The following is a 13,051-nucleotide window of genomic DNA, read 5'->3' as shown; positions in this document are numbered from 1 at the left end:
TGAATTTTGTATTTTTGCCAGAAGACAGATCGCGGATGCGTGTTTATTTGTTTTTTTTGTGTTTTTTTTCCAGGGGTGATCGTATCGACCCATTGGTCCTAGACTTGTTTTTATTGGTTCCCATTTTTTTTATTTTGAATTAGATTATTTTCCATAAATAATTTTGTGTACATAGGGTTTTGTGTGTATTCACCCAAGTCTCTATTTAGGGATGTATTATTATTTAAGTTTTGTTTGATTTCGATTGCCTCACGGAAAGTTTGTTTGATTCCTAGGTCATTGCTTAGAATTGTTTCATCAAATAGAACATAATGGCTTGGATTTTCAAAACTATGATTGCTTAAAGCTGAATCGAAAGATGTGGAGCTATTGTTAGATTTTAAAGCCTTTTCAATACTTTCTTTGTGTTGCTGTAATCTTGTTCCTAAATTTTGGTCGGTTCGACCAGTGTAATAATTTCCACAACTATATGGTATTTGATACACCCCTCTTAGACGAGTAACTGGGGTTTTATCCTTATCAGAATTGAGAAGATTCATTATACTTAGATTACTTTTGAAAACAACACGTAATTTTTTTTAAACAAACTTTTTTCAGTTTGAAGTAATTTTTGAAATATAAGGTAGGTAAATCTTGCTTGGGGGTTTATTCGAATCGTTTACTGGTGTGGGATTTAAGGCTTTAGAAGAATGTATCTTTAATCTTTGAGCAACTAAATAAAAAAAAACTAGTTTTTTTAACTGAAAGTAAGGAGCGACATTAAGACTTAAAACGAACAGAAATTACTCCTTGTACGAAAGGGACTTTTCCCTTTTCAACACCCCTCTCTTTACGCTGAAGTTTGACTCTTTCTCTCGATTCTACTTTATTAAACAGTAAAAAAATTTAGTATTAAATAGTATTAAGAATTGGAGTCATTTCTTATTGTGATGTTTGCCTTCTCTGCAGGTAATCTTGTAGTTCTTTTGGGATTTGCAGTTCTTTTCATTACCGTAGAAGCAGATCTATTGCCTCCAAACATGTTGTTAGTAGCATCCGCACAAAATCCAACAGTATTTTGCGAGAGAATCGATTTTTTTTTTCAATGACTTGTTTGATGCAGGTAGTCAAACCCTCAGCCGATCAATCACTTCACTTAACCATGTCCAATACTTTGACATAAAGTTTTAGATCTTTCTCACTAAAAAATAATACTATAATAGCTAGTTACTTGTTAACACTACAATCAGCGGTCTTATCAATTATCTCAGAGAAAAAGTAGCTTTGCAGAACTCAACTAACTGGCTGGTGCTACCAAAGGCAAAATGTTTGTAGCTTTCTGATTACCGAATAACTCGTGCTAGAGCCTGGTCTTTTGGAAATAATTTTCTTAGGAGAGGGATCAAGCTGTCTGCAAGACACAATGGCAAATTATGTTCTTCTAAAAATATGCAGATGCACTGTTCAATTTCCTTGGAATTACTGCCTACAGTCAAAAGTTTTTCAATGCTGCCACTGCCAACCTTCGTCTCAATTTCATTGCTTGCTTTTATATGTTGCTTGGTCAGAGCATGTCTGGTCATCTCTCATTTCCCACAATATTCATATTTCAAACAGAACCTATAGTATGGTACATAAGTATTTTATTTGAATTGATTGACACTCTTTTATCTATCCAATTATTAAACATTGGTAACTGAAACCACTTGTCAACAAAATTTTGGTCGAATTCTTTCTTTTGGGAATTCTTAAAATCCTTATTTTACCCTAAATTTCCCTGAAAATTCTTACTTTACCCTGGATTTCCCTTTTCCCTTAATTCAAAATAAGTGTCCCTAAAAGAAGTGATTTCTCCCTAAAATAGGGTAATCTCCCTAGAAATGGAAGCCCTGGTTCACATGCACTCTCTAACGATCTCCTATGAACATTATTTCCATACGATCCGTTATCTTTCTCTTGGCAAAAAAAAATAACAAATTCTACATTTTGCTCTGTAGGGCCTTGAAACTTCTATAATAGGGTTCTCTGGTACGCTAAATCTGTTAATAGGATTTTCATTAGGATTCCTTGATTTTTAAGGCATGTTTAACTCCTTTTTTTGAAAATCATGCAAACTTTCTCAGGCCCTTACCTTTTTACGGGTAACAGCAAAAATAAATTTTATGATTTACGATTAATAATAAGTTCTTGATAAATTTATATATTTGGAATCAGCATAATACGACAATTCTTTTGATGCGTCTATTGATATCAAAATTCTGTCTTTTAGAGTTTTGGTTACTGTTGAGCTGAATCGGCTCTGTGCTATTAGGTCTCAATAAAGATTAGACTCTTTATATTTCTCTATAGGCGCCAACGAAGCAGTCAAGTCAAGCCATAATAAAACAACTCCATTAGAAATAGACTGCTGCATCTCAAATTCGACCAGCTTATTTGTTAAAGTTGCGATAGATAAGAAGCTTTAAAAAATTGGACGAATCCCTAGAAAAAACAAAGGAGACACAACTGTTTCTTATGTAGTAAAATTTAATTTTAGCGGGTGATCGGAACTCCCGTGTTGGCCCAACAGACCCCAATGCTTGCGATATTATTGATCCATTCACATACGGCTATCAGTGCTCCATTGGTGATAGACCACTCCAGCTCGCGAGATCTCATAACATTTTCATCACCAACACAATGTTCCAACACAAACCCTCTCAAAGTATAACTTTCCGTTCAAATGATGGCTCCAGAGCTGCCCAAATTGACCATATATTGATCCATCAGCGATGGAGCTCCTCAGTCATCGATTCTCGAGCTTACAGAGGGATGTGCGTGGAGTCAAATTCTGAAAGTGATCATGCGCTTGTAGGTTCAAAATTACTCTTAAAGTTGAGTAGACAACCCATAAAAAGTAAGTTGAACGTGGAGGAACTGGAAATCCAAACAGTGAAACAAGACTTTTGCCTGACGTTACAAAACCAGTTGGCAAGCCTGACAGACTGCGATGAAGACCCTACCGACCGATGGAAACACTTCCGGAACACCACTGAAAAGGTGGCTGCTGAAGTTATCGGCTGCGCTCCTGCAAAGACGAGGAAAAATAACGCCTCTGAGAAAACTGCGAGGATGATCAGCTTGTTCCTTACGGACAAGAATTGGAAAAAGTCGATAGCTTCACCTATCTTGGTTCATTAATAGACACTCGTGGAAGCTGTGACCTTGATGTACAGAACAGATTCAACAAAGCCCAGGCCATTTTCTCACAACTCCGCCGTCATTTGAGGAATTGACGGTAGATCAGCAGGAAGACAAAATTTATGTATATAAAGTGGCTGTTAGATCTGTCCTCTTCTATGCAGTCGAAGCTTGGCCACTGAAGGTGCTTTATCTCCATGATTTGGAAGTCTTTGACCACCGCTGTCTACAAAGAATCCTCAGGATTTGATACTCAGATAGAAACTAAAATATTGATGTGCGCCACCACTGCTGTAAAATCGAACCCGCCACCATTTGTAAACAGAGGAAACTGCGTTGGCTTGGTCATTTGCTTAGAAGACCCAATGACCGCATCATAAAGGAAGTTCTTCGATCTGTCCTGTTGCCAGATTGGTGTAGTCGACTTGGTGGTCAATTGAAGAATTGGTGGGTAACTGGCAAAAACGACCTCAACCCCGTTGGCGGATTTCGAAGATTTGACAGAAAGTGGGAGAGCTACTGGCTCCAGTTTGCTGAAGAGTTGGCACAAGATCGTGACAAATAGGAGTCAACCATACGTAGTCTTCTTAATGCTGGGTGAGGCGTCCTTGTCTGGTCCCGCTACAAGTACAAGTAAATACAACTAATTAACTTCATGAGAAAGATGTTTAGTATTGTTTTAGATAGGAAAATAGCATTAGATCAAAATGGAGTAGATTCCTCTTAAGAACAGAATCTTGATAACAATTGATATACCAAAAGTAATGGTTTTTTATGCCGAATCTATGTTTTTGAAACTTGCTAAGTTTAATACTAACCATTGAAAGCTACAAGCTTGAGAAAATTTGCCTGGTTATTGGCAAGCCAAAAAACACCCCCGAAAATCAAAACAAGCTCGACAAAAATCACATCATCAGATTCAGAATATCAGGACAAGGCCGTTCAAAAGGAGGGAGCACCAAGGTGATCTTTCCAGGACGTCGTAGCTTTGGGGTGCTGCAATTCGGGGGGCGCCGTGGCTGGGACTTCTAGTGCTTTATTTAAGTTTGAGTCGGGAGAGAGGTGCTGAAATTATTTAGTACTGAATACAACCAACCCTAGGAACGCCTCTGACCAGTTCATTCAATTGTAGAGATTTCAAACTCCTACCTTAAAAAATGTGGTATTTTGTAGTCTTTGCCAGAAGAAACCTCACGGACACATATTTATTTGTTGATTTTTTTTTCCAATGGTGACTGTATCGAACCAATAGTCCTAGGGGATAAGAAGAGGGGTCATTCAAACGAAAAGCAATAGTTCAAGTAATCTTTTTGTGTCCAAAAAGCTATGCAATTCGCCCATTAGTCTTAATATAGTATTTTTTATCGGGAAACGCACGAAAATTTTTGGTGGAAATTTACCGGGGCGGGGTCCATGGAGAGGAGATTTTTCAAATGAAATTTCTCAGGGGAAGTTTTACATGGGGGATGGGAGGGAAGGGTATTTTCTGGTATGATTTTTTTAAATCATAAACAAAATAAAAAAGTAAGTTTTTACGACTAAAAGTTAGGAGCAACATTAAAGCTTAAAACAGATAGAAATTATTAAGTATATCAGGGGAATCAGCGTTTCCTCAACTCTTGCCCTTTACGCTACAGTTTGACTTTTTGCAACAATTCTTGAAGAAAAACTCCTTAAACACAAGTGCCTTTGAATTTGACTGAGAAATGTTTTAAAGAACTTTAAGATATTAGAATAAAGAACGAGGGTTGAGGATGGGTATTCCCACTCATATACAGAGCAATTTCTGCTCGTTTGAAGATTAAATGCTGCTCATTATTTTCATTAAGAAAAAATAGTTTGTTATTTAATTCTTAATCATGAAGGAAACTCGCGAAATAAAATAGACTCCAACATCAAAATGTGTAGTATCTATTGTATACCATATTATTGCTGCTTCTAGTCCAGTTGTGATGTTTAATGTTTGTCTAATAAAAGGTTTTTTTAAATTTTTGGGATACAGATAAACAAAGATATGAAAATTCGTAAAAAGGATTGAATTTGTCTTTAGCCGAACACCTTGACTTCTAGTTCCACATTCTTTACAAATTCCACTCTAGAAAAATAACTAGCTAATAAAAGAGTAAACATTAGATTAAAAAAAATGCAATGATAAAAGCTAACGTTGTCAGGCATATTTAAGATAAGGAAAGAGCAGATAACACAAGTCAGTTATTTCATACTTATCAACAAATATATGCTTAGAAAAAAAAAGATGCTTGTTTTGCCTCAGTGCACGAGTAGGAACAGTAAACATCTAGAATAGACAGTTGCAGACATCAAATACAAGTAAGGAAGTAGTTATGGCTTTGGATTTTAATCTGGTTTTCATAATTCTGGATATTATCAGAATAAGCAAGTTTTAATTACTGAACTTAAATTTTTTTGTAGAGATTAGGGTGTTCTATATATTTTTAATAGGTCTTAATTGTGTCATTAAATAGACATAGCAACACTTGGAAGATTGTGCAAATGTTAAAATTTAAATATTCTAAATCTCTTTTTTTATTTTTTGCTTCCTTCAAAATTTATTTAATCCAATCAATATTGCTCATGAAGGCCAGAACTGAATAAAATCTTGCATGAATTAAGGAGGTCTTTCAATATTCTGAGAAGTGGCCTTTTTTCTTCTTTTTAGCGTGTATGATGTGTTCAGTTTTTTTCTTAATCAAACACTTTGTGGTAATTAGCTGTAGTAAGGAGCGACCCATCTCAATAGTAACCGAAGCTCTAAAAAACGGAATTTTGATACCAATAGAAACATCAAAAGAATCGGATTTTTTTGCTAATTTCAACTGTACAAGTTTCACTAAGTTTAGTTTTACCCATCAGAAGATAAAAGCCTCAGAAAATTTGCCTTTTTATAAAAAAAGGGAGAAAAAACCCCTAAAATTCATAGAATCTTAATGAAAGTCAGAACATCAGATTTAGTGCATCAGAGAACCCTGCAGTATAGGTTTCAAAGTCGTACCGGCAAAAATATGGAATTTTGTATTTTTTGCCGGTTGAAAGATCATGGATGCGTGTTTTTTTCCCTTTTTTGCTTTTTTCCCTAGGGGTAATCGTATCGACTTAGCGGTCCTAGAATGTCATGAGAGTGCTTGCTCTAACGAAAATTAAAAGTTCTAGTGCCCTTTTTAAGTGACCAAAAATATTAGAGGGCAACTAGGCCCCCCCTCTTTACACTAGAGTTTGAATATTGTAAAATAATGTCCGATATAAGCAATAACTTGTTTGTGTTGTTTTCGGTCAAGCTTAGCATTGAATTTTGCCATAGGCAGCTTCATAACTATGATTTTTATGTGAAAATAAATCATAGATATTGTATATCTTCGGTTTGTTGTTATTGAATAAAAAAAAACAGTTTTTTCCAACTGAAAGTAAGGAGTAACATTAAAGCATAAAATGATCATAAGTTCTTGCGTAAATCTTTTAAAGATCTTTTCTTTGATGCATTTTAGTCATTTGAAAATTGCTTGACCTTTGACTGTCATTTTCATAAAAATAGTCTCGACCTCTTTTGCCGTTTTGTTACCATGCCTTACATTACAAAATTAATTTTGGAAATATCGCTAATTTAAGTTACGTTGGAGAATCTTTCCATGGAGAAATTTTCCGTGCGGGAAGGAAATTTTCAATGGAAGGGGAGCTGGATTTCCCGACATTATTTTAAAAACGATCAGTAATTATATAAAAAAACAAGTTTTTTTCAACTGAAAGTAAGAAGCAACATTAAGACTTAAAACGAACAGAAAATATACATGAGATGGGCTGCCTTTCCTCAGTAGCTCGCTGTTACCCTAAAGTTTCTTTTTGAAGTTATTATTCTAATTAAATAGCCTTTGTGCTTCAGGAATCATTGTTAAACAACTGAAACAAAAATAAACTTATGTTATTATAAGGTTATTATTAGTTTAAAAAAAGTAAAATTAATATGCAAATTTCGTTTTAATTATTCATGTACGGTGAGCCAAAGTCAAAACGTTCAGAAATTAAATAAAAAAAAACAAGTTTTTATAACTGAAAGAAACGAGCGACATTAAAACTTAAACCGAACAGAAATTATTCCGCATATAAAAGTGGCGTCCCCTTCTCAATGCCCCGCTCTTTCCGCTAAGGTTTTTTTTTTGCTTTATAAAGTATAGTAGTGAGAAGTAGTCAAAATTTAGTGTTTGTTTAATATTTACTTAAAAAATAAATTCCACAAACAAGTTTTTCACTGAAAAGTGAAGAGCTCCTTTAAGCCAAAAATGACCAGATATAAAGTCAAATAATTTTCCAAGAATAAAACTATCACAAATCACTATCGATAAATAGATGAAACTCAAAACGAACAGAAATTACAATAAATAGACGGGTCAAACTCAAAACAAGCAAAAATTAACGTGTGTAGGGCTAATAACCTTCTCAAGAACAGAACATAATTTGCGCTTTAATGAAAAAAAACAAAAACAAAAACAAAAACAGATGACTGTGTATTCAGTCTAATTGACATATATTGATGTTTATTCTTTAGAGTTTTGGTAATTTTTTATTTGTGGAAATGAAAAAGCGAAAATATTTAAAACATATTTTGTTTTCAGTAAAGCGCAAATTATGTTCTGGTATTGAGAAGGCATAGTTGTAATTTATTGTAATTTCTGTTCGTTTTAAGTTTCATTTATTTATTGATATTGATTTCTGTTATTTTTACTCTTGGAAGATCATTTGACTTTATTTCTGCTCATTTTTTGTTTAATAAAGCTCTTTACTTTTCTTTGAATTTTTTTTGTGGGAAAGCTTTTTAAATTAATTTTTCTTCATTTTTTATTGACTTAGTCTTTTTCATGGAAAAAAATATATATCTTTTTAGTTTAAGAATCTATAGTTTGGATCTCTATTTGCATGTTGGACAAACTTTTTCAACATTTTTTCATCCTGACACAAACTGTACTTTTTAAATTCAATTTTCAAACTCATGAAGGTGACCTGAAAATCAAAGCTCAATATCATTCCCAAAATATTATATCTATGCTCTTTGACAACCTGGACACACAGAAACTCTTTGCATTTATATAATTTAAAAGAGCAGAAGTAGAAATAGAAGTAGCCCCAAAAGTTTCAACTTAATACCCCCAGCCGTTCACGATAAATTCCTGAGGGGTCTTATTGGCACCCTAAAACACAATGTCTTTTGATTTAGTTTAATGCAATATTTCGTTCAAAAGCATAATGGACCAATTGTATAATTGAAGAGGGGATGAGATGCCCAATATCCCTAAAGACATAATTGCTGGACCGCCCCGCTATTCTGAACAAAATGACCGTCTCAAAATCTTGACAGGATGCGTTTGGAAAATGAATGGGCTTGAGAGAAGAGCTGCTTACCTTCCAGTCTCTATTTACTCATAAAAAGGGCTCCAGAGCTTTTAAGTTTGATTCGAAATAGCCCCTTTAAAAGTTTTAGTGCTGTTTCTAGCTATTAAAGAGTAGTGCTGCCTATGATATTGCTTATATCCGCTTTTGAAAACCTGTATACATAAAGTTTTGTAATTTAATTAAAACTTCTACTAAACGTTCCCTAAGATTTTCACCTTAATACCCGTAGCGTCATTAGTTAAAGAAAAGTATACACATAGTGCCTTCTGGCTGGTTCAAAATCCCCCACAACTTACCCTTAAAGGTCTAACTTAATAATAAATAAATTGTTCTTCAGCTTCGTCATCTTTTTGAAAGTCCGCATGCTCTTAGTCTGTTTTAATTTAGTTCAACATCCGCCTAAATATCCCTTGAAAGCTTCACCTTAATACGATTAGCTTGCACAGTAAAAATAGTTGTAGCAGGATTAGTAGCAGTATACACATAACACCTGTGGTTTCTTCAGCATCCGCTTCAACACAGACTGAAAGTTTCAGCTCAATACAATCAACCGCTCCTGAAGCATTTTTGATGCGTCCTCTTGACAACCTATGTGGGCATAATGCGTTTCGAACTAATTCCACACAGTTTCTATATATCTCAAATTTTACAACTTAACATCCTTAGTTTTAATAGCAGTAGTAGAGGCAGCAGCAGTAGAATTAACTGTAGTAGCTTAAGCTTTAGTGGCAGTAGTATTAATTACCTTAGACCTTAGATACTCCTGTTCCACCAGAGGCACCCAGGGCATTCGCAAAGAGCCGCAGTTGCCCGCATGTGCGCTGCCACCAAAACATCTTCCAGTTGGGGTTTTATTGTCGTGTGAATGTTGAACTGGTCCCGTCTATGTCTCCGACGCAAGGTGTTTTTTGGTTGACCTTTTCTGCGATTTCCCTGAGGTTGCTATCCTGTCGTCCTTCATATGGATCACGTGTCCAAGCTATAGCCACATTCGTTGGTAGTAGTAGTAATAACAGGAACAGTAGTAGTAGTATGATTAGAAGCAATAGAAGTAGGCACATATTTTCTATTGGTTAGTTCAAAATCCCTCAAAAAAAGCCCACAAAGTTTCAACTCCACACACCAAATTGTTCGTATAATATTGCTGCTACACCCTTTTGCTAACCTATATAAAGACGGCATGTTGTGATTCAATTCACCTTTCCCCCTCAAAATCCCTTGAAACTTTTTTCTTCATACCTTTAGGCATAGTTCTAATAGTAGTCACAGTAGTAGTATTGATATTAATAGTAATAGTGTTGATTAGCAGTAGTACTACCAGCAGCAGAATTATTTGAATATTGACTTTTGGTCAGTAGAGCATCCCTCTCACCCAATCCTGGAAGTTCCAACTTAATACACTCAGCCATTGCCAAAATATTGCTGAGATGTCCTTTTAATAACCGGTATACCTCTGAATATACCTCTTATATACCTCTTGAAATTTTCATTTCAATGCTCTTAGCCTTAAAAGTAGTTGTAATAGAAGAGGTAGTAGTATTAGTAGTAGTAAATATAGCAGTAACAGTAGTATTAGCAGTATTGTGCAAATATTGCCTTTTGGTGAGATTAAATAAAAAAAAAACAGGTTTTTTTTTACTGAAAGTAAAGAGCGACATTAAAACTTAAAAAGAACAGAAGTTACTCCGTATATGGAAGGGGCTTTTCCTCCTCAACACCCCGCTCTTTACGCTAAAGTTAGACTCTTTCTCTTAACTCTACTTATTAAAAAAGTAAAAAAAACTTTAGCGTAAAGAGCGGGGTGTTGAGGAGAAAAAACCCCTTTCATATACGGATTAACTTCTGTTCGTTTTAAGTTTTAATGTCGCTCCTTATTTTTAGTTAAAAAAAACTTGTTTCTTTATTTAATTTCCGAACGTTTTTGAATTAATGCATGTTTTCATTTTGGCTCTCCGCATATAAATAATTAAAACTAATTTGTATATTAATTTTTTTTGCTAAATGGCTTTCTCATAGTTTTAATCGGAAGATTTTGAGAAAAATGGTGCGGGGGAAAAGGCCTATTTGCCCTCCAATTTTTCGATTACTTAAAAAGGCAACTAGAACTCTTAATTTTTTACGAATATTTTCATTAGTAAAAAAATATACGTAACATACAAATCAACTTTCGTAATGAGCTTCTATATTCGTATGCTTTTATTACGTATATAAGGGGTTCACCCCCTCGTCAATACCTCGCTCTTTGCACTAAAGCTTAAATTTTGTCCCAATTCCTTAAGAATGACCCCTGAATCACAAAAGCCGTAGAATAAATAGTTGAAATAACTGAAAAATACTTTAGCGTAAAGAGCGAGATATTACGAGGAGGTAAACCCCTAATATGCGTAATAATTTCTGTCCCTTAAAAGTTTTAATGCTGCTCTTTACTTTCAGTTCAAAAAACTTCTCATATTTATTTTTTCATTGTTTATTTTTTAAATAATGCTAGAAAATTCTGCACTCCCTTCGTGAAATTCTCTTCCCCCATGACAAATACCTCCATGGATAGATCCTCCCACGTGTAAAAACTGGTCAAAGTTTGTAACTTGCAGCCCTTCCCACGGGGATTGTAGGGGAGTAAGTAGTCCCCATAGACACACTTATTAGGTTTTTAGATTATGGTGAATAAAATGGCTATCTCAGAATTTTGATCCGGTGACTTTGGGGGAAAATGAGTATCGGAGGGGGCCTAGGTGCCCTCCAATTTTTTCGGTCACTTAAAAAGGGCACTAGAACTTTTAATTTCCGTTAGAATGAGCCATCTCACAACATTCTAGGACCAATGAATCGATACGATCACCCCTGGAAAAAAAGCAAATAAACACGCATCCGTTATCTTTCTTCTGACAAAAAATGCAAAATTCCTTATTATTGTAGATAGGAGCTTGAAACTTCTACACTGGGGTTCTCTGATACGCTTAATCTGATGGTGTAATGTTCTTTAAGATTTTATGACTTTTAGGGGGTGTTTCCCCCTATTTTCTAAATTGAGGCAAATTTTCTCAGGCTCGTAAGTTTTGATGAGTAAGACTAAACTTGATGAAACTTATATATTTAAAATCAGCATTAAAATGCAATTCTTTTGATGGAACTATTGATATCAAAATTCTATTTTTCTTAGAGTTTCGGTTACTATTGAGCCAGGTCGCTCCTTACTACAGTTCCTTACCACGAACTGTTTGATGGTCTTCCCCTTTAATCATTCTCTAAAAGCTCCAACTTAATACTCACATTAATTCCTGAGATACGCTATTTTGGCAATTTCCATGCACATAGCGTCTTTTGATTCAGTTCAAATTTTCCCTCAGTACTGTAAATGGTGTTGTCTGGTAGTAGTTGTTGTGGTAGTTTTGGTACTATTGGTAGAATATGAACAATGCATTTTTGATCATATCCCTTATCATTTCCTGAGTTTTCCAAATTAATATATTCAGTTATTCTTGTGTTATACCCTTTTGACAATCCTTATACACATAATACGTTTTGATTTAATTCGACACTCCCGGCAACTTTCTCTAAAAGGCTCACCAGAATGCCCTTCGTTTTCTTGGAAAATCTTGGAAAATACAGTTCAAACATGTATACCTTTCTGAATAACATATACTATGAGTAAACAAGGAACGAATTGCCTAGCTTACAGCCCATGTCCTGAGGACTGTGGGGAGGTTGAAATCACCCAAAACTTAGTTACTGGACCTTTCGACGAGGCTAAACGAAATAAATTCCTTAAGGTTTGATTGGATATGTTTTGGGGAATGACAGGCTTGGGGGGACTGATTGCCCTCCATTCATGTTAAAAAAGGACTCTTAAAAAGGAAACTAAAACTTTCAACTTCCAATCAAATAAGCTCCCTCCGAGCCAAAGATGTTTTTCCAGGGGTGATCGTATCGATTCATTGGTCCTAGAATGTTGTGAGAGGGCTCATTCTAACGGAAATTAAAAGTTCTAGTGCCCTTTTTAAGTGACCGAAAAAACTGGAGGGCACCTAGGCCCCCTCCGATACTCATTTTCCCCCAAAGTCAACGGATAAACATTCTGAGATAGCCATTTTATTCACCATAGTCTAAAAACCTAATAAGTGTGTCTATGGGGACTACTTACTCCCCCACAGTCCCCGTGGGAAGGGCTGCAAGTTACAAACTTTGACCAGTTTTTACATATAGTAGTGGTTATTGGGAAGTGCACAGACGTTATCGGGGGGATGGTTTTGTTGGGGGGGGGGGTTGAGAAGGAGGAGGGGGCTACGTGGGAGGATCTATCCATGGAGGTATTTTTCATGGGGGAAGAGAATTTCATTAAGGGAGTGCAGAATTTTCAAGCATTATTTAAAAAAATAAACAATGAAAAAATTAATATGAGAAGTTTTTTGAACTGAAAGTAAAGAGCAGCATTAAAACTTTTAAGGAACAGAAATTATTACACATATTAGGGGTTTACCTCCTAGTAATATCTCGC

The 13,051-nt window shown here is 35.2% G+C and overlaps 2 protein-coding genes across 2 annotated transcripts in view; both read left to right on the top strand.

The window, feature by feature from the left end:
- The first annotated feature begins 5,352 nt into the window (after positions 1 to 5,352).
- LOC136030929 (uncharacterized) overlaps positions 5,353 to 13,051 on the top strand; it is a 39,167-nt gene continuing 31,468 nt past the window's right edge. Inside the window, exon 1 of the mRNA XM_065710037.1 lies at positions 5,353 to 5,487. The gene's annotated coding sequence lies outside the window, so the exon portion shown is untranslated. The remainder of the gene's footprint in view (positions 5,488 to 13,051) is intronic.
- The window catches only part of LOC136030930 (uncharacterized), a 72,834-nt gene continuing 65,312 nt past the window's right edge, over positions 5,530 to 13,051 (top strand). The window contains exon 1 of the mRNA XM_065710038.1: positions 5,530 to 5,553. The gene's annotated coding sequence lies outside the window, so the exon portion shown is untranslated. The remainder of the gene's footprint in view (positions 5,554 to 13,051) is intronic.

The sequence above is a fragment of the Artemia franciscana genome, chromosome 9 (assembly GCF_032884065.1).
Source record: "Artemia franciscana chromosome 9, ASM3288406v1, whole genome shotgun sequence".
Classification (NCBI taxonomy): domain Eukaryota; kingdom Metazoa; phylum Arthropoda; class Branchiopoda; order Anostraca; family Artemiidae; genus Artemia; species Artemia franciscana.
This window is presented reverse-complemented; position numbering and strand designations above follow the sequence as displayed.